This window comes from Somniosus microcephalus, unplaced genomic scaffold (assembly GCF_052327205.1).
Source record: "Somniosus microcephalus isolate GS21.2 unplaced genomic scaffold, FLI_Smic_1.0 scaffold63, whole genome shotgun sequence".
Lineage (NCBI taxonomy): Eukaryota > Metazoa > Chordata > Chondrichthyes > Squaliformes > Somniosidae > Somniosus > Somniosus microcephalus.
In genome coordinates, this window is record NW_028225250.1 from 408,244 (window position 1) to 434,730 (window position 26,487).

The 26,487-nt window shown below is 53.0% G+C and overlaps 19 non-coding genes across 19 annotated transcripts; all 19 read right to left on the reverse strand.

Moving 5' to 3' along the window:
* Positions 1-919: 919 nt before the first annotated feature.
* Positions 920-1,011, reverse strand: trnay-gua (transfer RNA tyrosine (anticodon GUA)). The gene is given in 2 exon segments: positions 920-955; positions 975-1,011. It is a non-coding gene; the product is annotated as a tRNA-Tyr (tRNA).
* A 1,159-nt stretch (positions 1,012-2,170) lies between these two features.
* Positions 2,171-2,262, reverse strand: trnay-gua (transfer RNA tyrosine (anticodon GUA)). Its single transcript is given in 2 exon segments — positions 2,171-2,206; positions 2,226-2,262. It is a non-coding gene; the product is annotated as a tRNA-Tyr (tRNA).
* Positions 2,263-3,421: 1,159 nt separating this feature from the next.
* On the reverse strand, positions 3,422-3,513 carry trnay-gua (transfer RNA tyrosine (anticodon GUA)). The gene is given in 2 exon segments: positions 3,422-3,457; positions 3,477-3,513. It is a non-coding gene; the product is annotated as a tRNA-Tyr (tRNA).
* A 1,159-nt stretch (positions 3,514-4,672) lies between these two features.
* Positions 4,673-4,764, reverse strand: trnay-gua (transfer RNA tyrosine (anticodon GUA)). The gene is given in 2 exon segments: positions 4,673-4,708; positions 4,728-4,764. It is a non-coding gene; the product is annotated as a tRNA-Tyr (tRNA).
* A 1,159-nt stretch (positions 4,765-5,923) lies between these two features.
* On the reverse strand, positions 5,924-6,015 carry trnad-guc (transfer RNA aspartic acid (anticodon GUC)). Its single transcript is given in 2 exon segments — positions 5,924-5,959; positions 5,979-6,015. It is a non-coding gene; the product is annotated as a tRNA-Asp (tRNA).
* Positions 6,016-7,174: 1,159 nt separating this feature from the next.
* On the reverse strand, positions 7,175-7,266 carry trnay-gua (transfer RNA tyrosine (anticodon GUA)). The gene is given in 2 exon segments: positions 7,175-7,210; positions 7,230-7,266. It is a non-coding gene; the product is annotated as a tRNA-Tyr (tRNA).
* A 1,159-nt stretch (positions 7,267-8,425) lies between these two features.
* On the reverse strand, positions 8,426-8,517 carry trnay-gua (transfer RNA tyrosine (anticodon GUA)). The gene is given in 2 exon segments: positions 8,426-8,461; positions 8,481-8,517. It is a non-coding gene; the product is annotated as a tRNA-Tyr (tRNA).
* A 1,159-nt stretch (positions 8,518-9,676) lies between these two features.
* Positions 9,677-9,768, reverse strand: trnay-gua (transfer RNA tyrosine (anticodon GUA)). The gene is given in 2 exon segments: positions 9,677-9,712; positions 9,732-9,768. It is a non-coding gene; the product is annotated as a tRNA-Tyr (tRNA).
* A 1,159-nt stretch (positions 9,769-10,927) lies between these two features.
* Positions 10,928-11,019, reverse strand: trnay-gua (transfer RNA tyrosine (anticodon GUA)). The gene is given in 2 exon segments: positions 10,928-10,963; positions 10,983-11,019. It is a non-coding gene; the product is annotated as a tRNA-Tyr (tRNA).
* A 1,159-nt stretch (positions 11,020-12,178) lies between these two features.
* On the reverse strand, positions 12,179-12,270 carry trnay-gua (transfer RNA tyrosine (anticodon GUA)). Its single transcript is given in 2 exon segments — positions 12,179-12,214; positions 12,234-12,270. It is a non-coding gene; the product is annotated as a tRNA-Tyr (tRNA).
* Positions 12,271-13,429: 1,159 nt separating this feature from the next.
* trnay-gua (transfer RNA tyrosine (anticodon GUA)) lies at positions 13,430-13,521 on the reverse strand. The gene is given in 2 exon segments: positions 13,430-13,465; positions 13,485-13,521. It is a non-coding gene; the product is annotated as a tRNA-Tyr (tRNA).
* Positions 13,522-14,680: 1,159 nt separating this feature from the next.
* Positions 14,681-14,772, reverse strand: trnad-guc (transfer RNA aspartic acid (anticodon GUC)). The gene is given in 2 exon segments: positions 14,681-14,716; positions 14,736-14,772. It is a non-coding gene; the product is annotated as a tRNA-Asp (tRNA).
* Positions 14,773-15,931: 1,159 nt separating this feature from the next.
* On the reverse strand, positions 15,932-16,023 carry trnay-gua (transfer RNA tyrosine (anticodon GUA)). The gene is given in 2 exon segments: positions 15,932-15,967; positions 15,987-16,023. It is a non-coding gene; the product is annotated as a tRNA-Tyr (tRNA).
* Positions 16,024-17,182: 1,159 nt separating this feature from the next.
* On the reverse strand, positions 17,183-17,274 carry trnay-gua (transfer RNA tyrosine (anticodon GUA)). Its single transcript is given in 2 exon segments — positions 17,183-17,218; positions 17,238-17,274. It is a non-coding gene; the product is annotated as a tRNA-Tyr (tRNA).
* Positions 17,275-18,433: 1,159 nt separating this feature from the next.
* trnay-gua (transfer RNA tyrosine (anticodon GUA)) lies at positions 18,434-18,525 on the reverse strand. The gene is given in 2 exon segments: positions 18,434-18,469; positions 18,489-18,525. It is a non-coding gene; the product is annotated as a tRNA-Tyr (tRNA).
* A 1,159-nt stretch (positions 18,526-19,684) lies between these two features.
* trnay-gua (transfer RNA tyrosine (anticodon GUA)) lies at positions 19,685-19,776 on the reverse strand. The gene is given in 2 exon segments: positions 19,685-19,720; positions 19,740-19,776. It is a non-coding gene; the product is annotated as a tRNA-Tyr (tRNA).
* A 1,159-nt stretch (positions 19,777-20,935) lies between these two features.
* Positions 20,936-21,027, reverse strand: trnay-gua (transfer RNA tyrosine (anticodon GUA)). The gene is given in 2 exon segments: positions 20,936-20,971; positions 20,991-21,027. It is a non-coding gene; the product is annotated as a tRNA-Tyr (tRNA).
* A 1,159-nt stretch (positions 21,028-22,186) lies between these two features.
* On the reverse strand, positions 22,187-22,278 carry trnay-gua (transfer RNA tyrosine (anticodon GUA)). The gene is given in 2 exon segments: positions 22,187-22,222; positions 22,242-22,278. It is a non-coding gene; the product is annotated as a tRNA-Tyr (tRNA).
* Positions 22,279-23,437: 1,159 nt separating this feature from the next.
* Positions 23,438-23,529, reverse strand: trnay-gua (transfer RNA tyrosine (anticodon GUA)). The gene is given in 2 exon segments: positions 23,438-23,473; positions 23,493-23,529. It is a non-coding gene; the product is annotated as a tRNA-Tyr (tRNA).
* Positions 23,530-26,487: the final 2,958 nt, after the last annotated feature.

Below are 26,487 nucleotides of genomic sequence, written 5' to 3' on the forward strand. Positions count from 1 at the left end.
CCTTGCAAGATGCCCCACATGGCAGCGCTGCCTGGCCGCTTGCATGGCAAGTGCCTTCTCAGCGCAGCAGGCAGCACGTCAGTCTCCTAATGCGAAGATCCTGAGTTGAATCTTCGGAGAAGGCGTCAGTGCTGGCAAAGTCGTTTTTTGGGCTTCTCTCACCTTTGCTGGATGTGAAAAGCAAGAAATCTTGCTGACGACATGGCAGAAAAAGATTTGCTGTCCGTTTTTCCCGTCTGACAGGGGTTCAGTGACGCGAGAGCCCATTTCGTTCTGAATAATTGCTCTAAGCCAAAAGGAAAGTGGAGAATGCGGGCATCGATCCCGCTACCTCTCACATGCTAAGCGAGCGCTCTACCATTTGAGCTAATTCCCCGGTCGCTTTGTGCACGGTGCTTTAGTTTGCTCCTCAGTAGCCTCTTCGCACTCGCCGCCACGCAGCTCCGCGACCGGCAGAGAAATCCTGCTTGAGGATTGGCCCACTCCTTGACTTCATTAAATACTTTGCTCCAATCGGCGTTGCCGAGCAGCAGTAGGACGTGAAGCCACAGCAACGATGAAAGAAGCCGAGAAGACGCCGAGACTGCGGCAGGGAAGCGAGGTGAGCGGAAAGTGGCGGCCGTCCCGAGCGTGAGGGAGCAGCCGAGAGCGCCGTCTGACTGATAGACGACTTCTTTTGCCTGAAAGTGAGTGCTGAGTGTTTCAAAGTGTTGCTGCTCAATGGCACTCCCTGCTGGTGAGCAGACACAAATGCTCAAGCAAAACAGCTGTGTGCTGGTGGACGCAGAGAGCATTAAAGTTCGAGACAAGAAAAAGAGGTGTCTTGTGCCTTCGTGGCAACATGATGCACTATAAAGTGAAGAGAGGAGCTTTGAGCGAAATGCTGCTTACCACCCGCTTACTGCAAAAGCACGCGAGCTCCTTCGAGCCGGAATTGAACCAGCGACCTAAGGATGACTTTGCTTTGTATTCCACTACAGTCCTCCGCTCTACCAGCTGAGCTATCGAAGGGAAGCGGCAAAGGTGCTTTTGTTTGCCGATAGTTTGCCGTGCGCATTTTGACGCTTCTGGCCTGGCGGAGTCACGTGCGCGTCATCGGTACCTGCTCGTGCCGCAGCGTTGGTGGGACTGTGAGCTGCCAGCTACTCTCCACAGCCTGGATAACGCGTCTGACTACAAATCAGAAGATTGTAGGTTTGACTCCTATCTGGCTCGGAGTTTTTTGCAAACAGCGCGTTATAAATGTAAACACCTTGCAAGATGCCCCACATGGCAGCGCTGCCTGGCCGCTTGCATGGCAAGTGCCTTCTCAGCGCAGCAGGCAGCACGTCAGTCTCCTAATGCGAAGATCCTGAGTTGAATCTTCGGAGAAGGCGTCAGTGCTGGCAAAGTCGTTTTTTGGGCTTCTCTCACCTTTGCTGGATGTGAAAAGCAAGAAATCTTGCTGACGACATGGCAGAAAAAGATTTGCTGTCCGTTTTTCCCGTCTGACAGGGGTTCAGTGACGCGAGAGCCCATTTCGTTCTGAATAATTGCTCCAAGCCAAAAGGAAAGTGGAGAATGCGGGCATCGATCCCGCTACCTCTCACATGCTAAGCGAGCGCTCTACCATTTGAGCTAATTCCCCGGTCGCTTTGTGCATGGTGCTTTAGTTTGCTCCTCAGTAGCCTCTTCGCACTCGCCGCCACGCAGCTCCGCGACCGGCAGAGAAATCCTGCTTGAGGATTGGCCCACTCCTTGACTTCATTAAATACTTTGCTCCAATCGGCGTTGCCGAGCAGCAGTAGGACGTGAAGCCACAGCAACGATGAAAGAAGCCGAGAAGACCCCGAGACTGCGGCAGGGAAGCGAGGTGAGCGGAAAGTGGCGGCCGTCCCGAGCGTGAGGGAGCAGCCGAGAGCGCTGTCTGACTGATAGACGACTTCTTTTGCCTGAAAGTGAGTGCTGAGTGTTTCAAAGTGTTGCTGCTCAATGGCACTCCCTGCTGGTGAGCAGACACAAATGCTCAAGCAAAACAGCTGTGTGCTGGTGGACGCAGAGAGCATTAAAGTTCGAGACAAGAAAAAGAGGTGTCTTGTGCCTTCGTGGCAACATGATGCACTATAAAGTGAAGAGAGGAGCTTTGAGCGAAATGCTGCTTACCACCCGCTTACTGCAAAAGCACGCGAGCTCCTTCGAGCCGGAATTGAACCAGCGACCTAAGGATGACTTTGCTTTGTATTCCACTACAGTCCTCCGCTCTACCAGCTGAGCTATCGAAGGGAAGCGGCAAAGGTGCTTTTGTTTGCCGATAGTTTGCCGTGCGCATTTTGACGCTTCTGGCCTGGCGGAGTCACGTGCGCGTCATCGGTACCTGCTCGTGCCGCAGCGTTGGTGGGACTGTGAGCTGCCAGCTACTCTCCACAGCCTGGATAACGCGTCTGACTACAAATCAGAAGATTGTAGGTTTGACTCCTATCTGGCTCGGAGTTTTTTGCAAACAGCGCGTTATAAATGTAAACACCTTGCAAGATGCCCCACATGGCAGCGCTGCCTGGCCGCTTGCATGGCAAGTGCCTTCTCAGCGCAGCAGGCAGCACGTCAGTCTCCTAATGCGAAGATCCTGAGTTGAATCTTCGGAGAAGGCGTCAGTGCTGGCAAAGTCGTTTTTTGGGCTTCTCTCACCTTTGCTGGATGTGAAAAGCAAGAAATCTTGCTGACGACATGGCAGAAAAAGATTTGCTGTCCGTTTTTCCCGTCTGACAGGGGTTCAGTGACGCGAGAGCCCATTTCGTTCTGAATAATTGCTCCAAGCCAAAAGGAAAGTGGAGAATGCGGGCATCGATCCCGCTACCTCTCACATGCTAAGCGAGCGCTCTACCATTTGAGCTAATTCCCCGGTCGCTTTGTGCACGGTGCTTTAGTTTGCTCCTCAGTAGCCTCTTCGCACTCGCCGCCACGCAGCTCCGCGACCGGCAGAGAAATCCTGCTTGAGGATTGGCCCACTCCTTGACTTCATTAAATACTTTGCTCCAATCGGCGTTGCCGAGCAGCAGTAGGACGTGAAGCCACAGCAACGATGAAAGAAGCCGAGAAGACGCCGAGACTGCGGCAGGGAAGCGAGGTGAGCGGAAAGTGGCGGCCGTCCCGAGCGTGAGGGAGCAGCCGAGAGCGCCGTCTGACTGATAGACGACTTCTTTTGCCTGAAAGTGAGTGCTGAGTGTTTCAAAGTGTTGCTGCTCAATGGCACTCCCTGCTGGTGAGCAGACACAAATGCTCAAGCAAAACAGCTGTGTGCTGGTGGACGCAGAGAGCATTAAAGTTCGAGACAAGAAAAAGAGGTGTCTTGTGCCTTCGTGGCAACATGATGCACTATAAAGTGAAGAGAGGAGCTTTGAGCGAAATGCTGCTTACCACCCGCTTACTGCAAAAGCACGCGAGCTCCTTCGAGCCGGAATTGAACCAGCGACCTAAGGATGACTTTGCTTTGTATTCCACTACAGTCCTCCGCTCTACCAGCTGAGCTATCGAAGGGAAGCGGCAAAGGTGCTTTTGTTTGCCGATAGTTTGCCGTGCGCATTTTGACGCTTCTGGCCTGGCGGAGTCACGTGCGCGTCATCGGTACCTGCTCGTGCCGCAGCGTTGGTGGGACTGTGAGCTGCCAGCTACTCTCCACAGCCTGGATAACGCGTCTGACTACAAATCAGAAGATTGTAGGTTTGACTCCTATCTGGCTCGGAGTTTTTTGCAAACAGCGCGTTATAAATGTAAACACCTTGCAAGATGCCCCACATGGCAGCGCTGCCTGGCCGCTTGCATGGCAAGTGCCTTCTCAGCGCAGCAGGCAGCACGTCAGTCTCCTAATGCGAAGATCCTGAGTTGAATCTTCGGAGAAGGCGTCAGTGCTGGCAAAGTCGTTTTTTGGGCTTCTCTCACCTTTGCTGGATGTGAAAAGCAAGAAATCTTGCTGACGACATGGCAGAAAAAGATTTGCTGTCCGTTTTTCCCGTCTGACAGGGGTTCAGTGACGCGAGAGCCCATTTCGTTCTGAATAATTGCTCCAAGCCAAAAGGAAAGTGGAGAATGCGGGCATCGATCCCGCTACCTCTCACATGCTAAGCGAGCGCTCTACCATTTGAGCTAATTCCCCGGTCGCTTTGTGCATGGTGCTTTAGTTTGCTCCTCAGTAGCCTCTTCGCACTCGCCGCCACGCAGCTCCGCGACCGGCAGAGAAATCCTGCTTGAGGATTGGCCCACTCCTTGACTTCATTAAATACTTTGCTCCAATCGGCGTTGCCGAGCAGCAGTAGGACGTGAAGCCACAGCAACGATGAAAGAAGCCGAGAAGACCCCGAGACTGCGGCAGGGAAGCGAGGTGAGCGGAAAGTGGCGGCCGTCCCGAGCGTGAGGGAGCAGCCGAGAGCGCTGTCTGACTGATAGACGACTTCTTTTGCCTGAAAGTGAGTGCTGAGTGTTTCAAAGTGTTGCTGCTCAATGGCACTCCCTGCTGGTGAGCAGACACAAATGCTCAAGCAAAACAGCTGTGTGCTGGTGGACGCAGAGAGCATTAAAGTTCGAGACAAGAAAAAGAGGTGTCTTGTGCCTTCGTGGCAACATGATGCACTATAAAGTGAAGAGAGGAGCTTTGAGCGAAATGCTGCTTACCACCCGCTTACTGCAAAAGCACGCGAGCTCCTTCGAGCCGGAATTGAACCAGCGACCTAAGGATGACTTTGCTTTGTATTCCACTACAGTCCTCCGCTCTACCAGCTGAGCTATCGAAGGGAAGCGGCAAAGGTGCTTTTGTTTGCTGATAGTTTGCCGTGCGCATTTTGACGCTTCTGGCCTGGCGGAGTCACGTGCGCGTCATCGGTACCTGCTCGTGCCGCAGCGTTGGTGGGACTGTGAGCTGCCAGCTACTCTCCACAGCCTGGATAACACGTCTGACTACAAATCAGAAGATTGTAGGTTTGACTCCTATCTGGCTCGGAGTTTTTTGCAAACAGCGCGTTATAAATGTAAACACCTTGCAAGATGCCCCACATGGCAGCGCTGCCTGGCCGCTTGCATGGCAAGTGCCTTCTCAGCGCAGCAGGCAGCACGTCAGTCTCCTAATGCGAAGATCCTGAGTTGAATCTTCGGAGAAGGCGTCAGTGCTGGCAAAGTCGTTTTTTGGGCTTCTCTCACCTTTGCTGGATGTGAAAAGCAAGAAATCTTGCTGACGACATGGCAGAAAAAGATTTGCTGTCCGTTTTTCCCATCTGACAGGGGTTCAGTGACGCGAGAGCCCATTTCGTTCTGAATAATTGCTCTAAGCCAAAAGGAAAGTGGAGAATGCGGGCATCGATCCCGCTACCTCTCACATGCTAAGCGAGCGCTCTACCATTTGAGCTAATTCCCCGGTCGCTTTGTGCACGGTGCTTTAGTTTGCTCCTCAGTAGCCTCTTCGCACTCGCCGCCACGCAGCTCCGCGACCGGCAGAGAAATCCTGCTTGTGGATTGGCCCACTCCTTGACTTCATTAAATACTTTGCTCCAATCGGCGTTGCCGAGCAGCAGTAGGACGTGAAGCCACAGCAACGATGAAAGAAGCCGAGAAGACCCCGAGACTGCGGCAGAGAAGCGAGGTGAGCGGAAAGTGGCGGCCGTCCCGAGCGTGAGGGAGCAGCCGAGAGCGCTGTCTGACTGATAGACGACTTCTTTTGCCTGAAAGTGAGTGCTGAGTGTTTCAAAGTGTTGCTGCTCAATGGCACTCCCTGCTGGTGAGCAGACACAAATGCTCAAGCAAAACAGCTGTGTGCTGGTGGACGCAGAGAGCATTAAAGTTCGAGACAAGAAAAAGAGGTGTCTTGTGCCTTCGTGGCAACATGATGCACTATAAAGTGAAGAGAGGAGCTTTGAGCGAAATGCTGCTTACCACCCGCTTACTGCAAAAGCACGCGAGCTCCTTCAAGCCGGAATTGAACCAGCGACCTAAGGATGACTTTGCTTTGTATTCCACGACAGTCCTCCGCTCTACCAGCTGAGCTATCGAAGGGAAGCGGCAAAGGTGCTTTTGTTTGCCGATAGTTTGCCGTGCGCATTTTGACGCTTCTGGCCTGGCGGAGTCACGTGCGCGTCATCGGTACCTGCTCGTGCCGCAGCGTTGGTGGGACTGTGAGCTGCCAGCTACTCTCCACAGCCTGGATAACGCGTCTGACTACAAATCAGAAGATTGTAGGTTTGACTCCTATCTGGCTCGGAGTTTTTTGCAAACAGCGCGTTATAAATGTAAACACCTTGCAAGATGCCCCACATGGCAGCGCTGCCTGGCCGCTTGCATGGCAAGTGCCTTCTCTGCGCAGCAGGCAGCACGTCAGTCTCCTAATGCGAAGATCCTGAGTTGAATCTTCGGAGAAGGCGTCAGTGCTGGCAAAGTCGTTTTTTGGGCTTCTCTCACCTTTGCTGGATGTGAAAAGCAAGAAATCTTGCTGACGACATGGCAGAAAAAGATTTGCTGTCCGTTTTTCCCGTCTGACAGGGGTTCAGTGACGCGAGAGCCCATTTCGTTCTGAATAATTGCTCTAAGCCAAAAGGAAAGTGGAGAATGCGGGCATCGATCCCGCTACCTCTCACATGCTAAGCGAGCGCTCTACCATTTGAGCTAATTCCCCGGTCGCTTTGTGCATGGTGCTTTAGTTTGCTCCTCAGTAGCCTCTTCGCACTCGCCGCCACGCAGCTCCGCGACCGGCAGAGAAATCCTGCTTGAGGATTGGCCCACTCCTTGACTTCATTAAATACTTTGCTCCAATCGGCGTTGCCGAGCAGCAGTAGGACGTGAAGCCACAGCAACGATGAAAGAAGCCGAGAAGATCCCGAGACTGCGGCAGGGAAGCGAGGTGAGCGGAAAGTGGCGGCCGTCCCGAGCGTGAGGGAGCAGCCGAGAGCGCTGTCTGACTGATAGACGACTTCTTTTGCCTGAAAGTGAGTGCTGAGTGTTTCAAAGTGTTGCTGCTCAATGGCACTCCCTGCTGGTGAGCAGACACAAATGCTCAAGCAAAACAGCTGTGTGCTGGTGGACGCAGAGAGCATTAAAGTTCGAGACAAGAAAAAGAGGTGTCTTGTGCCTTCGTGGCAACATGATGCACTATAAAGTGAAGAGAGGAGCTTTGAGCGAAATGCTGCTTACCACCCGCTTACTGCAAAAGCACGCGAGCTCCTTCGAGCCGGAATTGAACCAGCGACCTAAGGATGACTTTGCTTTGTATTCCACTACAGTCCTCCGCTCTACCAGCTGAGCTATCGAAGGGAAGCGGCAAAGGTGCTTTTGTTTGCCGATAGTTTGCCGTGCGCATTTTGACGCTTCTGGCCTGGCGGAGTCACGTGCGCGTCATCGGTACCTGCTCGTGCCGCAGCGTTGGTGGGACTGTGAGCTGCCAGCTACTCTCCACAGCCTGGATAACGCGTCTGACTACAAATCAGAAGATTGTAGGTTTGACTCCTATCTGGCTCGGAGTTTTTTGCAAACAGCGCGTTATAAATGTAAACACCTTGCAAGATGCCCCACATGGCAGCGCTGCCTGGCCGCTTGCATGGCAAGTGCCTTCTCAGCGCAGCAGGCAGCACGTCAGTCTCCTAATGCGAAGATCCTGAGTTGAATCTTCGGAGAAGGCGTCAGTGCTGGCAAAGTCGTTTTTTGGGCTTCTCTCACCTTTGCTGGATGTGAAAAGCAAGAAATCTTGCTGACGACATGGCAGAAAAAGATTTGCTGTCCGTTTTTCCCGTCTGACAGGGGTTCAGTGACGCGAGAGCCCATTTCGTTCTGAATAATTGCTCTAAGCCAAAAGGAAAGTGGAGAATGCGGGCATCGATCCCGCTACCTCTCACATGCTAAGCGAGCGCTCTACCATTTGAGCTAATTCCCCGGTCGCTTTGTGCACGGTGCTTTAGTTTGCTCCTCAGTAGCCTCTTCGCACTCGCCGCCACGCAGCTCCGCGACCGGCAGAGAAATCCTGCTTGAGGATTGGCCCACTCCTTGACTTCATTAAATACTTTGCTCCAATCGGCGTTGCCGAGCAGCAGTAGGACGTGAAGCCACAGCAACGATGAAAGAAGCCGAGAAGACGCCGAGACTGCGGCAGGGAAGCGAGGTGAGCGGAAAGTGGCGGCCGTCCCGAGCGTGAGGGAGCAGCCGAGAGCGCCGTCTGACTGATAGACGACTTCTTTTGCCTGAAAGTGAGTGCTGAGTGTTTCAAAGTGTTGCTGCTCAATGGCACTCCCTGCTGGTGAGCAGACACAAATGCTCAAGCAAAACAGCTGTGTGCTGGTGGACGCAGAGAGCATTAAAGTTCGAGACAAGAAAAAGAGGTGTCTTGTGCCTTCGTGGCAACATGATGCACTATAAAGTGAAGAGAGGAGCTTTGAGCGAAATGCTGCTTACCACCCGCTTACTGCAAAAGCACGCGAGCTCCTTCGAGCCGGAATTGAACCAGCGACCTAAGGATGACTTTGCTTTGTATTCCACTACAGTCCTCCGCTCTACCAGCTGAGCTATCGAAGGGAAGCGGCAAAGGTGCTTTTGTTTGCCGATAGTTTGCCGTGCGCATTTTGACGCTTCTGGCCTGGCGGAGTCACGTGCGCGTCATCGGTACCTGCTCGTGCCGCAGCGTTGGTGGGACTGTGAGCTGCCAGCTACTCTCCACAGCCTGGATAACGCGTCTGACTACAAATCAGAAGATTGTAGGTTTGACTCCTATCTGGCTCGGAGTTTTTTGCAAACAGCGCGTTATAAATGTAAACACCTTGCAAGATGCCCCACATGGCAGCGCTGCCTGGCCGCTTGCATGGCAAGTGCCTTCTCAGCGCAGCAGGCAGCACGTCAGTCTCCTAATGCGAAGATCCTGAGTTGAATCTTCGGAGAAGGCGTCAGTGCTGGCAAAGTCGTTTTTTGGGCTTCTCTCACCTTTGCTGGATGTGAAAAGCAAGAAATCTTGCTGACGACATGGCAGAAAAAGATTTGCTGTCCGTTTTTCCCGTCTGACAGGGGTTCAGTGACGCGAGAGCCCATTTCGTTCTGAATAATTGCTCCAAGCCAAAAGGAAAGTGGAGAATGCGGGCATCGATCCCGCTACCTCTCACATGCTAAGCGAGCGCTCTACCATTTGAGCTAATTCCCCGGTCGCTTTGTGCATGGTGCTTTAGTTTGCTCCTCAGTAGCCTCTTCGCACTCGCCGCCACGCAGCTCCGCGACCGGCAGAGAAATCCTGCTTGAGGATTGGCCCACTCCTTGACTTCATTAAATACTTTGCTCCAATCGGCGTTGCCGAGCAGCAGTAGGACGTGAAGCCACAGCAACGATGAAAGAAGCCGAGAAGACCCCGAGACTGCGGCAGGGAAGCGAGGTGAGCGGAAAGTGGCGGCCGTCCCGAGCGTGAGGGAGCAGCCGAGAGCGCTGTCTGACTGATAGACGACTTCTTTTGCCTGAAAGTGAGTGCTGAGTGTTTCAAAGTGTTGCTGCTCAATGGCACTCCCTGCTGGTGAGCAGACACAAATGCTCAAGCAAAACAGCTGTGTGCTGGTGGACGCAGAGAGCATTAAAGTTCGAGACAAGAAAAAGAGGTGTCTTGTGCCTTCGTGGCAACATGATGCACTATAAAGTGAAGAGAGGAGCTTTGAGCGAAATGCTGCTTACCACCCGCTTACTGCAAAAGCACGCGAGCTCCTTCGAGCCGGAATTGAACCAGCGACCTAAGGATGACTTTGCTTTGTATTCCACTACAGTCCTCCGCTCTACCAGCTGAGCTATCGAAGGGAAGCGGCAAAGGTGCTTTTGTTTGCTGATAGTTTGCCGTGCGCATTTTGACGCTTCTGGCCTGGCGGAGTCACGTGCGCGTCATCGGTACCTGCTCGTGCCGCAGCGTTGGTGGGACTGTGAGCTGCCAGCTACTCTCCACAGCCTGGATAACGCGTCTGACTACAAATCAGAAGATTGTAGGTTTGACTCCTATCTGGCTCGGAGTTTTTTGCAAACAGCGCGTTATAAATGTAAACACCTTGCAAGATGCCCCACATGGCAGCGCTGCCTGGCCGCTTGCATGGCAAGTGCCTTCTCAGCGCAGCAGGCAGCACGTCAGTCTCCTAATGCGAAGATCCTGAGTTGAATCTTCGGAGAAGGCGTCAGTGCTGGCAAAGTCGTTTTTTGGGCTTCTCTCACCTTTGCTGGATGTGAAAAGCAAGAAATCTTGCTGACGACATGGCAGAAAAAGATTTGCTGTCCGTTTTTCCCATCTGACAGGGGTTCAGTGACGCGAGAGCCCATTTCGTTCTGAATAATTGCTCTAAGCCAAAAGGAAAGTGGAGAATGCGGGCATCGATCCCGCTACCTCTCACATGCTAAGCGAGCGCTCTACCATTTGAGCTAATTCCCCGGTCGCTTTGTGCACGGTGCTTTAGTTTGCTCCTCAGTAGCCTCTTCGCACTCGCCGCCACGCAGCTCCGCGACCGGCAGAGAAATCCTGCTTGAGGATTGGCCCACTCCTTGACTTCATTAAATACTTTGCTCCAATCGGCGTTGCCGAGCAGCAGTAGGACGTGAAGCCACAGCAACGATGAAAGAAGCCGAGAAGATCCCGAGACTGCGGCAGGGAAGCGAGGTGAGCGGAAAGTGGCGGCCGTCCCGAGCGTGAGGGAGCAGCCGAGAGCGCTGTCTGACTGATAGACGACTTCTTTTGCCTGAAAGTGAGTGCTGAGTGTTTCAAAGTGTTGCTGCTCAATGGCACTCCCTGCTGGTGAGCAGACACAAATGCTCAAGCAAAACAGCTGTGTGCTGGTGGACGCAGAGAGCATTAAAGTTCGAGACAAGAAAAAGAGGTGTCTTGTGCCTTCGTGGCAACATGATGCACTATAAAGTGAAGAGAGGAGCTTTGAGCGAAATGCTGCTTACCACCCGCTTACTGCAAAAGCACGCGAGCTCCTTCGAGCCGGAATTGAACCAGCGACCTAAGGATGACTTTGCTTTGTATTCCACTACAGTCCTCCGCTCTACCAGCTGAGCTATCGAAGGGAAGCGGCAAAGGTGCTTTTGTTTGCCGATAGTTTGCCGTGCGCATTTTGACGCTTCTGGCCTGGCGGAGTCACGTGCGCGTCATCGGTACCTGCTCGTGCCGCAGCGTTGGTGGGACTGTGAGCTGCCAGCTACTCTCCACAGCCTGGATAACGCGTCTGACTACAAATCAGAAGATTGTAGGTTTGACTCCTATCTGGCTCGGAGTTTTTTGCAAACAGCGCGTTATAAATGTAAACACCTTGCAAGATGCCCCACATGGCAGCGCTGCCTGGCCGCTTGCATGGCAAGTGCCTTCTCAGCGCAGCAGGCAGCACGTCAGTCTCCTAATGCGAAGATCCTGAGTTGAATCTTCGGAGAAGGCGTCAGTGCTGGCAAAGTCGTTTTTTGGGCTTCTCTCACCTTTGCTGGATGTGAAAAGCAAGAAATCTTGCTGACGACATGGCAGAAAAAGATTTGCTGTCCGTTTTTCCCGTCTGACAGGGGTTCAGTGACGCGAGAGCCCATTTCGTTCTGAATAATTGCTCCAAGCCAAAAGGAAAGTGGAGAATGCGGGCATCGATCCCGCTACCTCTCACATGCTAAGCGAGCGCTCTACCATTTGAGCTAATTCCCCGGTCGCTTTGTGCACGGTGCTTTAGTTTGCTCCTCAGTAGCCTCTTCGCACTCGCCGCCACGCAGCTCCGCGACCGGCAGAGAAATCCTGCTTGAGGATTGGCCCACTCCTTGACTTCATTAAATACTTTGCTCCAATCGGCGTTGCCGAGCAGCAGTAGGACGTGAAGCCACAGCAACGATGAAAGAAGCCGAGAAGACGCCGAGACTGCGGCAGGGAAGCGAGGTGAGCGGAAAGTGGCGGCCGTCCCGAGCGTGAGGGAGCAGCCGAGAGCGCCGTCTGACTGATAGACGACTTCTTTTGCCTGAAAGTGAGTGCTGAGTGTTTCAAAGTGTTGCTGCTCAATGGCACTCCCTGCTGGTGAGCAGACACAAATGCTCAAGCAAAACAGCTGTGTGCTGGTGGACGCAGAGAGCATTAAAGTTCGAGACAAGAAAAAGAGGTGTCTTGTGCCTTCGTGGCAACATGATGCACTATAAAGTGAAGAGAGGAGCTTTGAGCGAAATGCTGCTTACCACCCGCTTACTGCAAAAGCACGCGAGCTCCTTCGAGCCGGAATTGAACCAGCGACCTAAGGATGACTTTGCTTTGTATTCCACTACAGTCCTCCGCTCTACCAGCTGAGCTATCGAAGGGAAGCGGCAAAGGTGCTTTTGTTTGCCGATAGTTTGCCGTGCGCATTTTGACGCTTCTGGCCTGGCGGAGTCACGTGCGCGTCATCGGTACCTGCTCGTGCCGCAGCGTTGGTGGGACTGTGAGCTGCCAGCTACTCTCCACAGCCTGGATAACGCGTCTGACTACAAATCAGAAGATTGTAGGTTTGACTCCTATCTGGCTCGGAGTTTTTTGCAAACAGCGCGTTATAAATGTAAACACCTTGCAAGATGCCCCACATGGCAGCGCTGCCTGGCCGCTTGCATGGCAAGTGCCTTCTCAGCGCAGCAGGCAGCACGTCAGTCTCCTAATGCGAAGATCCTGAGTTGAATCTTCGGAGAAGGCGTCAGTGCTGGCAAAGTCGTTTTTTGGGCTTCTCTCACCTTTGCTGGATGTGAAAAGCAAGAAATCTTGCTGACGACATGGCAGAAAAAGATTTGCTGTCCGTTTTTCCCGTCTGACAGGGGTTCAGTGACGCGAGAGCCCATTTCGTTCTGAATAATTGCTCCAAGCCAAAAGGAAAGTGGAGAATGCGGGCATCGATCCCGCTACCTCTCACATGCTAAGCGAGCGCTCTACCATTTGAGCTAATTCCCCGGTCGCTTTGTGCATGGTGCTTTAGTTTGCTCCTCAGTAGCCTCTTCGCACTCGCCGCCACGCAGCTCCGCGACCGGCAGAGAAATCCTGCTTGAGGATTGGCCCACTCCTTGACTTCATTAAATACTTTGCTCCAATCGGCGTTGCCGAGCAGCAGTAGGACGTGAAGCCACAGCAACGATGAAAGAAGCCGAGAAGACCCCGAGACTGCGGCAGGGAAGCGAGGTGAGCGGAAAGTGGCGGCCGTCCCGAGCGTGAGGGAGCAGCCGAGAGCGCTGTCTGACTGATAGACGACTTCTTTTGCCTGAAAGTGAGTGCTGAGTGTTTCAAAGTGTTGCTGCTCAATGGCACTCCCTGCTGGTGAGCAGACACAAATGCTCAAGCAAAACAGCTGTGTGCTGGTGGACGCAGAGAGCATTAAAGTTCGAGACAAGAAAAAGAGGTGTCTTGTGCCTTCGTGGCAACATGATGCACTATAAAGTGAAGAGAGGAGCTTTGAGCGAAATGCTGCTTACCACCCGCTTACTGCAAAAGCACGCGAGCTCCTTCGAGCCGGAATTGAACCAGCGACCTAAGGATGACTTTGCTTTGTATTCCACTACAGTCCTCCGCTCTACCAGCTGAGCTATCGAAGGGAAGCGGCAAAGGTGCTTTTGTTTGCTGATAGTTTGCCGTGCGCATTTTGACGCTTCTGGCCTGGCGGAGTCACGTGCGCGTCATCGGTACCTGCTCGTGCCGCAGCGTTGGTGGGACTGTGAGCTGCCAGCTACTCTCCACAGCCTGGATAACACGTCTGACTACAAATCAGAAGATTGTAGGTTTGACTCCTATCTGGCTCGGAGTTTTTTGCAAACAGCGCGTTATAAATGTAAACACCTTGCAAGATGCCCCACATGGCAGCGCTGCCTGGCCGCTTGCATGGCAAGTGCCTTCTCAGCGCAGCAGGCAGCACGTCAGTCTCCTAATGCGAAGATCCTGAGTTGAATCTTCGGAGAAGGCGTCAGTGCTGGCAAAGTCGTTTTTTGGGCTTCTCTCACCTTTGCTGGATGTGAAAAGCAAGAAATCTTGCTGACGACATGGCAGAAAAAGATTTGCTGTCCGTTTTTCCCATCTGACAGGGGTTCAGTGACGCGAGAGCCCATTTCGTTCTGAATAATTGCTCTAAGCCAAAAGGAAAGTGGAGAATGCGGGCATCGATCCCGCTACCTCTCACATGCTAAGCGAGCGCTCTACCATTTGAGCTAATTCCCCGGTCGCTTTGTGCACGGTGCTTTAGTTTGCTCCTCAGTAGCCTCTTCGCACTCGCCGCCACGCAGCTCCGCGACCGGCAGAGAAATCCTGCTTGTGGATTGGCCCACTCCTTGACTTCATTAAATACTTTGCTCCAATCGGCGTTGCCGAGCAGCAGTAGGACGTGAAGCCACAGCAACGATGAAAGAAGCCGAGAAGACCCCGAGACTGCGGCAGAGAAGCGAGGTGAGCGGAAAGTGGCGGCCGTCCCGAGTGTGAGGGAGCAGCCGAGAGCGCTGTCTGACTGATAGACGACTTCTTTTGCCTGAAAGTGAGTGCTGAGTGTTTCAAAGTGTTGCTGCTCAATGGCACTCCCTGCTGGTGAGCAGACACAAATGCTCAAGCAAAACAGCTGTGTGCTGGTGGACGCAGAGAGCATTAAAGTTCGAGACAAGAAAAAGAGGTGTCTTGTGCCTTCGTGGCAACATGATGCACTATAAAGTGAAGAGAGGAGCTTTGAGCGAAATGCTGCTTACCACCCGCTTACTGCAAAAGCACGCGAGCTCCTTCAAGCCGGAATTGAACCAGCGACCTAAGGATGACTTTGCTTTGTATTCCACGACAGTCCTCCGCTCTACCAGCTGAGCTATCGAAGGGAAGCGGCAAAGGTGCTTTTGTTTGCCGATAGTTTGCCGTGCGCATTTTGACGCTTCTGGCCTGGCGGAGTCACGTGCGCGTCATCGGTACCTGCTCGTGCCGCAGCGTTGGTGGGACTGTGAGCTGCCAGCTACTCTCCACAGCCTGGATAACGCGTCTGACTACAAATCAGAAGATTGTAGGTTTGACTCCTATCTGGCTCGGAGTTTTTTGCAAACAGCGCGTTATAAATGTAAACACCTTGCAAGATGCCCCACATGGCAGCGCTGCCTGGCCGCTTGCATGGCAAGTGCCTTCTCAGCGCAGCAGGCAGCACGTCAGTCTCCTAATGCGAAGATCCTGAGTTGAATCTTCGGAGAAGGCGTCAGTGCTGGCAAAGTCGTTTTTTGGGCTTCTCTCACCTTTGCTGGATGTGAAAAGCAAGAAATCTTGCTGACGACATGGCAGAAAAAGATTTGCTGTCCGTTTTTCCCGTCTGACAGGGGTTCAGTGACGCGAGAGCCCATTTCGTTCTGAATAATTGCTCCAAGCCAAAAGGAAAGTGGAGAATGCGGGCATCGATCCCGCTACCTCTCACATGCTAAGCGAGCGCTCTACCATTTGAGCTAATTCCCCGGTCGCTTTGTGCATGGTGCTTTAGTTTGCTCCTCAGTAGCCTCTTCGCACTCGCCGCCACGCAGCTCCGCGACCGGCAGAGAAATCCTGCTTGAGGATTGGCCCACTCCTTGACTTCATTAAATACTTTGCTCCAATCGGCGTTGCCGAGCAGCAGTAGGACGTGAAGCCACAGCAACGATGAAAGAAGCCGAGAAGACCCCGAGACTGCGGCAGGGAAGCGAGGTGAGCGGAAAGTGGCGGCCGTCCCGAGCGTGAGGGAGCAGCCGAGAGCGCTGTCTGACTGATAGACGACTTCTTTTGCCTGAAAGTGAGTGCTGAGTGTTTCAAAGTGTTGCTGCTCAATGGCACTCCCTGCTGGTGAGCAGACACAAATGCTCAAGCAAAACAGCTGTGTGCTGGTGGACGCAGAGAGCATTAAAGTTCGAGACAAGAAAAAGAGGTGTCTTGTGCCTTCGTGGCAACATGATGCACTATAAAGTGAAGAGAGGAGCTTTGAGCGAAATGCTGCTTACCACCCGCTTACTGCAAAAGCACGCGAGCTCCTTCGAGCCGGAATTGAACCAGCGACCTAAGGATGACTTTGCTTTGTATTCCACTACAGTCCTCCGCTCTACCAGCTGAGCTATCGAAGGGAAGCGGCAAAGGTGCTTTTGTTTGCCGATAGTTTGCCGTGCGCATTTTGACGCTTCTGGCCTGGCGGAGTCACGTGCGCGTCATCGGTACCTGCTCGTGCCGCAGCGTTGGTGGGACTGTGAGCTGCCAGCTACTCTCCACAGCCTGGATAACGCGTCTGACTACAAATCAGAAGATTGTAGGTTTGACTCCTATCTGGCTCGGAGTTTTTTGCAAACAGCGCGTTATAAATGTAAACACCTTGCAAGATGCCCCACATGGCAGCGCTGCCTGGCCGCTTGCATGGCAAGTGCCTTCTCAGCGCAGCAGGCAGCACGTCAGTCTCCTAATGCGAAGATCCTGAGTTGAATCTTCGGAGAAGGCGTCAGTGCTGGCAAAGTCATTTTTTGGGCTTCTCTCACCTTTGCTGGATGTGAAAAGCAAGAAATCTTGCTGACGACATGGCAGAAAAAGATTTGCTGTCCGTTTTTCCCGTCTGACAGGGGTTCAGTGACGCGAGAGCCCATTTCGTTCTGAATAATTGCTCTAAGCCAAAAGGAAAGTGGAGAATGCGGGCATCGATCCCGCTACCTCTCACATGCTAAGCGAGCGCTCTACCATTTGAGCTAATTCCCCGGTCGCTTTGTGCACGGTGCTTTAGTTTGCTCCTCAGTAGCCTCTTCGCACTCGCCGCCACGCAGCTCCGCGACCGGCAGAGAAATCCTGCTTGAGGATTGGCCCACTCCTTGACTTCATTAAATACTTTGCTCCAATCGGCGTTGCCGAGCAGCAGTAGGACGTGAAGCCACAGCAACGATGAAAGAAGCCGAGAAGACGCCGAGACTGCGGCAGGGAAGCGAGGTGAGCGGAAAGTGGCGGCCGTCCCGAGCGTGAGGGAGCAGCCGAGAGCGCCGTCTGACTGATAGACGACTTCTTTTGCCTGAAAGTGAGTGCTGAGTGTTTCAAAGTGTTGCTGCTCAATGGCACTCCCTGCTGGTGAGCAGACACAAATGCTCAAGCAAAACAGCTGTGTGCTGGTGGACGCAGAGAGCATTAAAGTTCGAGACAAGAAAAAGAGGTGTCTTGTGCCTTCGTGGCAACATGATGCACTATAAAGTGAAGAGAGGAGCTTTGAGCGAAATGCTGCTTACCACCCGCTTACTGCAAAAGCACGCGAGCTCCTTCGAGCCGGAATTGAACCAGCGACCTAAGGATGACTTTGCTTTGCATTCCACTACAGTCCTCCGCTCTACCAGCTGAGCTATCGAAGGGAAGCGGCAAAGGTGCTTTTGTTTGCCGATAGTTTGCCGTGCGCATTTTGACGCTTCTGGCCTGGCGGAGTCACGTGCGCGTCATCGGTACCTGCTCGTGCCGCAGCGTTGGTGGGACTGTGAGCTGCCAGCTACTCTCCACAGCCTGGATAACGCGTCTGACTACAAATCAGAAGATTGTAGGTTTGACTCCTATCTGGCTCGGAGTTTTTTGCAAACAGCGCGTTATAAATGTAAACACCTTGCAAGATGCCCCACATGGCAGCGCTGCCTGGCCGCTTGCATGGCAAGTGCCTTCTCAGCGCAGCAGGCAGCACGTCAGTCTCCTAATGCGAAGATCCTGAGTTGAATCTTCGGAGAAGGCGTCAGTGCTGGCAAAGTCGTTTTTTGGGCTTCTCTCACCTTTGCTGGATGTGAAAAGCAAGAAATCTTGCTGACGACATGGCAGAAAAAGATTTGCTGTCCGTTTTTCCCGTCTGACAGGGGTTCAGTGACGCGAGAGCCCATTTCGTTCTGAATAATTGCTCTAAGCCAAAAGGAAAGTGGAGAATGCGGGCATCGATCCCGCTACCTCTCACATGCTAAGCGAGCGCTCTACCATTTGAGCTAATTCCCCGGTCGCTTTGTGCACGGTGCTTTAGTTTGCTCCTCAGTAGCCTCTTCGCACTCGCCGCCACGCAGCTCCGCGACCGGCAGAGAAATCCTGCTTGAGGATTGGCCCACTCCTTGACTTCATTAAATACTTTGCTCCAATCGGCGTTGCCGAGCAGCAGTAGGACGTGAAGCCACAGCAACGATGAAAGAAGCCGAGAAGACGCCGAGACTGCGGCAGGGAAGCGAGGTGAGCGGAAAGTGGCGGCCGTCCCGAGCGTGAGGGAGCAGCCGAGAGCGCCGTCTGACTGATAGACGACTTCTTTTGCCTGAAAGTGAGTGCTGAGTGTTTCAAAGTGTTGCTGCTCAATGGCACTCCCTGCTGGTGAGCAGACACAAATGCTCAAGCAAAACAGCTGTGTGCTGGTGGACGCAGAGAGCATTAAAGTTCGAGACAAGAAAAAGAGGTGTCTTGTGCCTTCGTGGCAACATGATGCACTATAAAGTGAAGAGAGGAGCTTTGAGCGAAATGCTGCTTACCACCCGCTTACTGCAAAAGCAAGCGAGCTCCTTCGAGCCGGAATTGAACCAGCGACCTAAGGATGACTTTGCTTTGTATTCCACTACAGTCCTCCGCTCTACCAGCTGAGCTATCGAAGGGAAGCGGCAAAGGTGCTTTTGTTTGCCGATAGTTTGCCGTGCGCATTTTGACGCTTCTGGCCTGGCGGAGTCACGTGCGCGTCATCGGTACCTGCTCGTGCCGCAGCGTTGGTGGGACTGTGAGCTGCCAGCTACTCTCCACAGCCTGGATAACGCGTCTGACTACAAATCAGAAGATTGTAGGTTTGACTCCTATCTGGCTCGGAGTTTTTTGCAAACAGCGCGTTATAAATGTAAACACCTTGCAAGATGCCCCACATGGCAGCGCTGCCTGGCCGCTTGCATGGCAAGTGCCTTCTCAGCGCAGCAGGCAGCACGTCAGTCTCCTAATGCGAAGATCCTGAGTTGAATCTTCGGAGAAGGCGTCAGTGCTGGCAAAGTCGTTTTTTGGGCTTCTCTCACCTTTGCTGGATGTGAAAAGCAAGAAATCTTGCTGACGACATGGCAGAAAAAGATTTGCTGTCCGTTTTTCCCGTCTGACAGGGGTTCAGTGACGCGAGAGCCCATTTCGTTCTGAATAATTGCTCCAAGCCAAAAGGAAAGTGGAGAATGCGGGCATCGATCCCGCTACCTCTCACATGCTAAGCGAGCGCTCTACCATTTGAGCTAATTCCCCGGTCGCTTTGTGCATGGTGCTTTAGTTTGCTCCTCAGTAGCCTCTTCGCACTCGCCGCCACGCAGCTCCGCGACCGGCAGAGAAATCCTGCTTGAGGATTGGCCCACTCCTTGACTTCATTAAATACTTTGCTCCAATCGGCGTTGCCGAGCAGCAGTAGGACGTGAAGCCACAGCAACGATGAAAGAAGCCGAGAAGACCCCGAGACTGCGGCAGGGAAGCGAGGTGAGCGGAAAGTGGCGGCCGTCCCGAGCGTGAGGGAGCAGCCGAGAGCGCTGTCTGACTGATAGACGACTTCTTTTGCCTGAAAGTGAGTGCTGAGTGTTTCAAAGTGTTGCTGCTCAATGGCACTCCCTGCTGGTGAGCAGACACAAATGCTCAAGCAAAACAGCTGTGTGCTGGTGGACGCAGAGAGCATTAAAGTTCGAGACAAGAAAAAGAGGTGTCTTGTGCCTTCGTGGCAACATGATGCACTATAAAGTGAAGAGAGGAGCTTTGAGCGAAATGCTGCTTACCACCCGCTTACTGCAAAAGCACGCGAGCTCCTTCGAGCCGGAATTGAACCAGCGACCTAAGGATGACTTTGCTTTGTATTCCACTACAGTCCTCCGCTCTACCAGCTGAGCTATCGAAGGGAAGCGGCAAAGGTGCTTTTGTTTGCCGATAGTTTGCCGTGCGCATTTTGACGCTTCTGGCCTGGCGGAGTCACGTGCGCGTCATCGGTACCTGCTCGTGCCGCAGCGTTGGTGGGACTGTGAGCTGCCAGCTACTCTCCACAGCCTGGATAACGCGTCTGACTACAAATCAGAAGATTGTAGGTTTGACTCCTATCTGGCTCGGAGTTTTTTGCAAACAGCGCGTTATAAATGTAAACACCTTGCAAGATGCCCCACATGGCAGCGCTGCCTGGCCGCTTGCATGGCAAGTGCCTTCTCAGCGCAGCAGGCAGCACGTCAGTCTCCTAATGCGAAGATCCTGAGTTGAATCTTCGGAGAAGGCGTCAGTGCTGGCAAAGTCATTTTTTGGGCTTCTCTCACCTTTGCTGGATGTGAAAAGCAAGAAATCTTGCTGACGACATGGCAGAAAAAGATTTGCTGTCCGTTTTTCCCGTCTGACAGGGGTTCAGTGACGCGAGAGCCCATTTCGTTCTGAATAATTGCTCTAAGCCAAAAGGAAAGTGGAGAATGCGGGCATCGATCCCGCTACCTCTCACATGCTAAGCGAGCGCTCTACCATTTGAGCTAATTCCCCGGTCGCTTTGTGCACGGTGCTTTAGTTTGCTCCTCAGTAGCCTCTTCGCACTCGCCGCCACGCAGCTCCGCGACCGGCAGAGAAATCCTGCTTGAGGATTGGCCCACTCCTTGACTTCATTAAATACTTTGCTCCAATCGGCGTTGCCGAGCAGCAGTAGGACGTGAAGCCACAGCAACGATGAAAGAAGCCGAGAAGACGCCGAGACTGCGGCAGGGAAGCGAGGTGAGCGGAAAGTGGCGGCCGTCCCGAGCGTGAGGGAGCAGCCGAGAGCGCCGTCTGACTGATAGACGACTTCTTTTGCCTGAAAGTGAGTGCTGAGTGTTTCAAAGTGTTGCTGCTCAATGGCACTCCCTGCTGGTGAGCAGACACAAATGCTCAAGCAAAACAGCTGTGTGCTGGTGGACGCAGAGAGCATTAAAGTTCGAGACAAGAAAAAGAGGTGTCTTGTGCCTTCGTGGCAACATGATGCACTATAAAGTGAAGAGAGGAGCTTTGAGCGAAATGCTGCTTACCACCCGCTTACTGCAAAAGCACGCGAGCTCCTTCGAGCCGGAATTGAACCAGCGACCTAAGGATGACTTTGCTTTGCATTCCACTACAGTCCTCCGCTCTACCAGCTGAGCTATCGAAGGGAAGCGGCAAAGGTGCTTTTGTTTGCCGATAGTTTGCCGTGCGCATTTTGACGCTTCTGGCCTGGCGGAGTCACGTGCGCGTCATCGGTACCTGCTCGTGCCGCAGCGTTGGTGGGACTGTGAGCTGCCAGCTACTCTCCACAGCCTGGATAACGCGTCTGACTACAAATCAGAAGATTGTAGGTTTGACTCCTATCTGGCTCGGAGTTTTTTGCAAACAGCGCGTTATAAATGTAAACACCTTGCAAGATGCCCCACATGGCAGCGCTGCCTGGCCGCTTGCATGGCAAGTGCCTTCTCAGCGCAGCAGGCAGCACGTCAGTCTCCTAATGCGAAGATCCTGAGTTGAATCTTCGGAGAAGGCGTCAGTGCTGGCAAAGTCGTTTTTTGGGCTTCTCTCACCTTTGCTGGATGTGAAAAGCAAGAAATCTTGCTGACGACATGGCAGAAAAAGATTTGCTGTCCGTTTTTCCCGTCTGACAGGGGTTCAGTGACGCGAGAGCCCATTTCGTTCTGAATAATTGCTCCAAGCCAAAAGGAAAGTGGAGAATGCGGGCATCGATCCCGCTACCTCTCACATGCTAAGCGAGCGCTCTACCATTTGAGCTAATTCCCCGGTCGCTTTGTGCATGGTGCTTTAGTTTGCTCCTCAGTAGCCTCTTCGCACTCGCCGCCACGCAGCTCCGCGACCGGCAGAGAAATCCTGCTTGAGGATTGGCCCACTCCTTGACTTCATTAAATACTTTGCTCCAATCGGCGTTGCCGAGCAGCAGTAGGACGTGAAGCCACAGCAACGATGAAAGAAGCCGAGAAGACCCCGAGACTGCGGCAGGGAAGCGAGGTGAGCGGAAAGTGGCGGCCGTCCCGAGCGTGAGGGAGCAGCCGAGAGCGCTGTCTGACTGATAGACGACTTCTTTTGCCTGAAAGTGAGTGCTGAGTGTTTCAAAGTGTTGCTGCTCAATGGCACTCCCTGCTGGTGAGCAGACACAAATGCTCAAGCAAAACAGCTGTGTGCTGGTGGACGCAGAGAGCATTAAAGTTCGAGACAAGAAAAAGAGGTGTCTTGTGCCTTCGTGGCAACATGATGCACTATAAAGTGAAGAGAGGAGCTTTGAGCGAAATGCTGCTTACCACCCGCTTACTGCAAAAGCACGCGAGCTCCTTCGAGCCGGAATTGAACCAGCGACCTAAGGATGACTTTGCTTTGTATTCCACTACAGTCCTCCGCTCTACCAGCTGAGCTATCGAAGGTAAGCGGCAAAGGTGCTTTTGTTTGCCGATAGTTTGCCGTGCGCATTTTGACGCTTCTGGCCTGGCGGAGTCACGTGCGCGTCATCGGTACCTGCTCGTGCCGCAGCGTTGGTGGGACTGTGAGCTGCCAGCTACTCTCCACAGCCTGGATAACGCGTCTGACTACAAATCAGAAGATTGTAGGTTTGACTCCTATCTGGCTCGGAGTTTTTTGCAAACAGCGCGTTATAAATGTAAACACCTTGCAAGATGCCCCACATGGCAGCGCTGCCTGGCCGCTTGCATGGCAAGTGCCTTCTCAGCGCAGCAGGCAGCACGTCAGTCTCCTAATGCGAAGATCCTGAGTTGAATCTTCGGAGAAGGCGTCAGTGCTGGCAAAGTCGTTTTTTGGGCTTCTCTCACCTTTGCTGGATGTGAAAAGCAAGAAATCTTGCTGACGACATGGCAGAAAAAGATTTGCTGTCCGTTTTTCCCGTCTGACAGGGGTTCAGTGACGCGAGAGCCCATTTCGTTCTGAATAATTGCTCTAAGCCAAAAGGAAAGTGGAGAATGCGGGCATCGATCCCGCTACCTCTCACATGCTAAGCGAGCGCTCTACCATTTGAGCTAATTCCCCGGTCGCTTTGTGCACGGTGCTTTAGTTTGCTCCTCAGTAGCCTCTTCGCACTCGCCGCCACGCAGCTCCGCGACCGGCAGAGAAATCCTGCTTGAGGATTGGCCCACTCCTTGACTTCATTAAATACTTTGCTCCAATCGGCGTTGCCGAGCAGCAGTAGGACGTGAAGCCACAGCAACGATGAAAGAAGCCGAGAAGACCCCGAGACTGCGGCAGGGAAGCGAGGTGAGCGGAAAGTGGCGGCCGTCCCGAGCGTGAGGGAGCAGCCGAGAGCGCTGTCTGACTGATAGACGACTTCTTTTGCCTGAAAGTGAGTGCTGAGTGTTTCAAAGTGTTGCTGCTCAATGGCACTCCCTGCTGGTGAGCAGACACAAATGCTCAAGCAAAACAGCTGTGTGCTGGTGGACGCAGAGAGCATTAAAGTTCGAGACAAGAAAAAGAGGTGTCTTGTGCCTTCGTGGCAACATGATGCACTATAAAGTGAAGAGAGGAGCTTTGAGCGAAATGCTGCTTACCACCCGCTTACTGCAAAAGCACGCGAGCTCCTTCGAGCCGGAATTGAACCAGCGACCTAAGGATGACTTTGCTTTGTATTCCACTACAGTCCTCCGCTCTACCAGCTGAGCTATCGAAGGGAAGCGGCAAAGGTGCTTTTGTTTGCCGATAGTTTGCCGTGCGCATTTTGACGCTTCTGGCCTGGCGGAGTCACGTGCGCGTCATCGGTACCTGCTCGTGCCGCAGCGTTGGTGGGACTGTGAGCTGCCAGCTACTCTCCACAGCCTGGATAACGCGTCTGACTACAAATCAGAAGATTGTAGGTTTGACTCCTATCTGGCTCGGAGTTTTTTGCAAACAGCGCGTTATAAATGTAAACACCTTGCAAGATGCCCCACATGGCAGCGCTGCCTGGCCGCTTGCATGGCAAGTGCCTTCTCAGCGCAGCAGGCAGCACGTCAGTCTCCTAATGCGAAGATCCTGAGTTGAATCTTCGGAGAAGGCGTCAGTGCTGGCAAAGTCGTTTTTTGGGCTTCTCTCACCTTTGCTGGATGTGAAAAGCAAGAAATCTTGCTGACGACATGGCAGAAAAAGATTTGCTGTCCGTTTTTCCCGTCTGACAGGGGTTCAGTGACGCGAGAGCCCATTTCGTTCTGAATAATTGCTCCAAGCCAAAAGGAAAGTGGAGAATGCGGGCATCGATCCCGCTACCTCTCACATGCTAAGCGAGCGCTCTACCATTTGAGCTAATTCCCCGGTCGCTTTGTGCATGGTGCTTTAGTTTGCTCCTCAGTAGCCTCTTCGCACTCGCCGCCACGCAGCTCCGCGACCGGCAGAGAAATCCTGCTTGAGGATTGGCCCACTCCTTGACTTCATTAAATACTTTGCTCCAATCGGCGTTGCCGAGCAGCAGTAGGACGTGAAGCCACAGCAACGATGAAAGAAGCCGAGAAGACCCCGAGACTGCGGCAGGGAAGCGAGGTGAGCGGAAAGTGGCGGCCGTCCCGAGCGTGAGGGAGCAGCCGAGAGCGCTGTCTGACTGATAGACGACTTCTTTTGCCTGAAAGTGAGTGCTGAGTGTTTCAAAGTGTTGCTGCTCAATGGCACTCCCTGCTGGTGAGCAGACACAAATGCTCAAGCAAAACAGCTGTGTGCTGGTGGACGCAGAGAGCATTAAAGTTCGAGACAAGAAAAAGAGGTGTCTTGTGCCTTCGTGGCAACATGATGCACTATAAAGTGAAGAGAGGAGCTTTGAGCGAAATGCTGCTTACCACCCGCTTACTGCAAAAGCACGCGAGCTCCTTCGAGCCGGAATTGAACCAGCGACCTCAGGATGACTTTGCTTTGTATTCCACTACAGTCCTCCGCTCTACCAGCTGAGCTATCGAAGGGAAGCGGCAAAGGTGCTTTTGTTTGCCGATAGTTTGCCGTGCGCATTTTGACGCTTCTGGCCTGGCGGAGTCACGTGCGCGTCATCGGTACCTGCTCGTGCCGCAGCGTTGGTGGGACTGTGAGCTGCCAGCTACTCTCCACAGCCTGGATAACGCGTCTGACTACAAATCAGAAGATTGTAGGTTTGACTCCTATCTGGCTCGGAGTTTTTTGCAAACAGCGCGTTATAAATGTAAACACCTTGCAAGATGCCCCACATGGCAGCGCTGCCTGGCCGCTTGCATGGCAAGTGCCTTCTCAGCGCAGCAGGCAGCACGTCAGTCTCCTAATGCGAAGATCCTGAGTTGAATCTTCGGAGAAGGCGTCAGTGCTGGCAAAGTCGTTTTTTGGGCTTCTCTCACCTTTGCTGGATGTGAAAAGCAAGAAATCTTGCTGACGACATGGCAGAAAAAGATTTGCTGTCCGTTTTTCCCGTCTGACAGGGGTTCAGTGACGCGAGAGCCCATTTCGTTCTGAATAATTGCTCTAAGCCAAAAGGAAAGTGGAGAATGCGGGCATCGATCCCGCTACCTCTCACATGCTAAGCGAGCGCTCTACCATTTGAGCTAATTCCCCGGTCGCTTTGTGCACGGTGCTTTAGTTTGCTCCTCAGTAGCCTCTTCGCACTCGCCGCCACGCAGCTCCGCGACCGGCAGAGAAATCCTGCTTGAGGATTGGCCCACTCCTTGACTTCATTAAATACTTTGCTCCAATCGGCGTTGCCGAGCAGCAGTAGGACGTGAAGCCACAGCAACGATGAAAGAAGCCGAGAAGACCCCGAGACTGCGGCAGGGAAGCGAGGTGAGCGGAAAGTGGCGGCCGTCCCGAGCGTGAGGGAGCAGCCGAGAGCGCTGTCTGACTGATAGACGACTTCTTTTGCCTGAAAGTGAGTGCTGAGTGTTTCAAAGTGTTGCTGCTCAATGGCACTCCCTGCTGGTGAGCAGACACAAATGCTCAAGCAAAACAGCTGTGTGCTGGTGGACGCAGAGAGCATTAAAGTTCGAGACAAGAAAAAGAGGTGTCTTGTGCCTTCGTGGCAACATGATGCACTATAAAGTGAAGAGAGGAGCTTTGAGCGAAATGCTGCTTACCACCCGCTTACTGCAAAAGCACGCGAGCTCCTTCGAGCCGGAATTGAACCAGCGACCTAAGGTTGACTTTGCTTTGTATTCCACTACAGTCCTCCGCTCTACCAGCTGAGCTATCGAAGGTAAGCGGCAAAGGTGCTTTTGTTTGCCGATAGTTTGCCGTGCGCATTTTGACGCTTCTGGCCTGGCGGAGTCACGTGCGCGTCATCGGTACCTGCTCGTGCCGCAGCGTTGGTGGGACTGTGAGCTGCCAGCTACTCTCCACAGCCTGGATAACGCGTCTGACTACAAATCAGAAGATTGTAGGTTTGACTCCTATCTGGCTCGGAGTTTTTTGCAAACAGCGCTTTATAAATGTAAACACCTTGCAAGATGCCCCACATGGCAGCGCTGCCTGGCCGCTTGCATGGCAAGTGCCTTCTCAGCGCAGCAGGCAGCACGTCAGTCTCCTAATGCGAAGATCCTGAGTTGAATCTTCGGAGAAGGCGTCAGTGCTGGCAAAGTCGTTTTTTGGGCTTCTCTCACCTTTGCTGGATGTGAAAAGCAAGAAATCTTGCTGACGACATGGCAGAAAAAGAT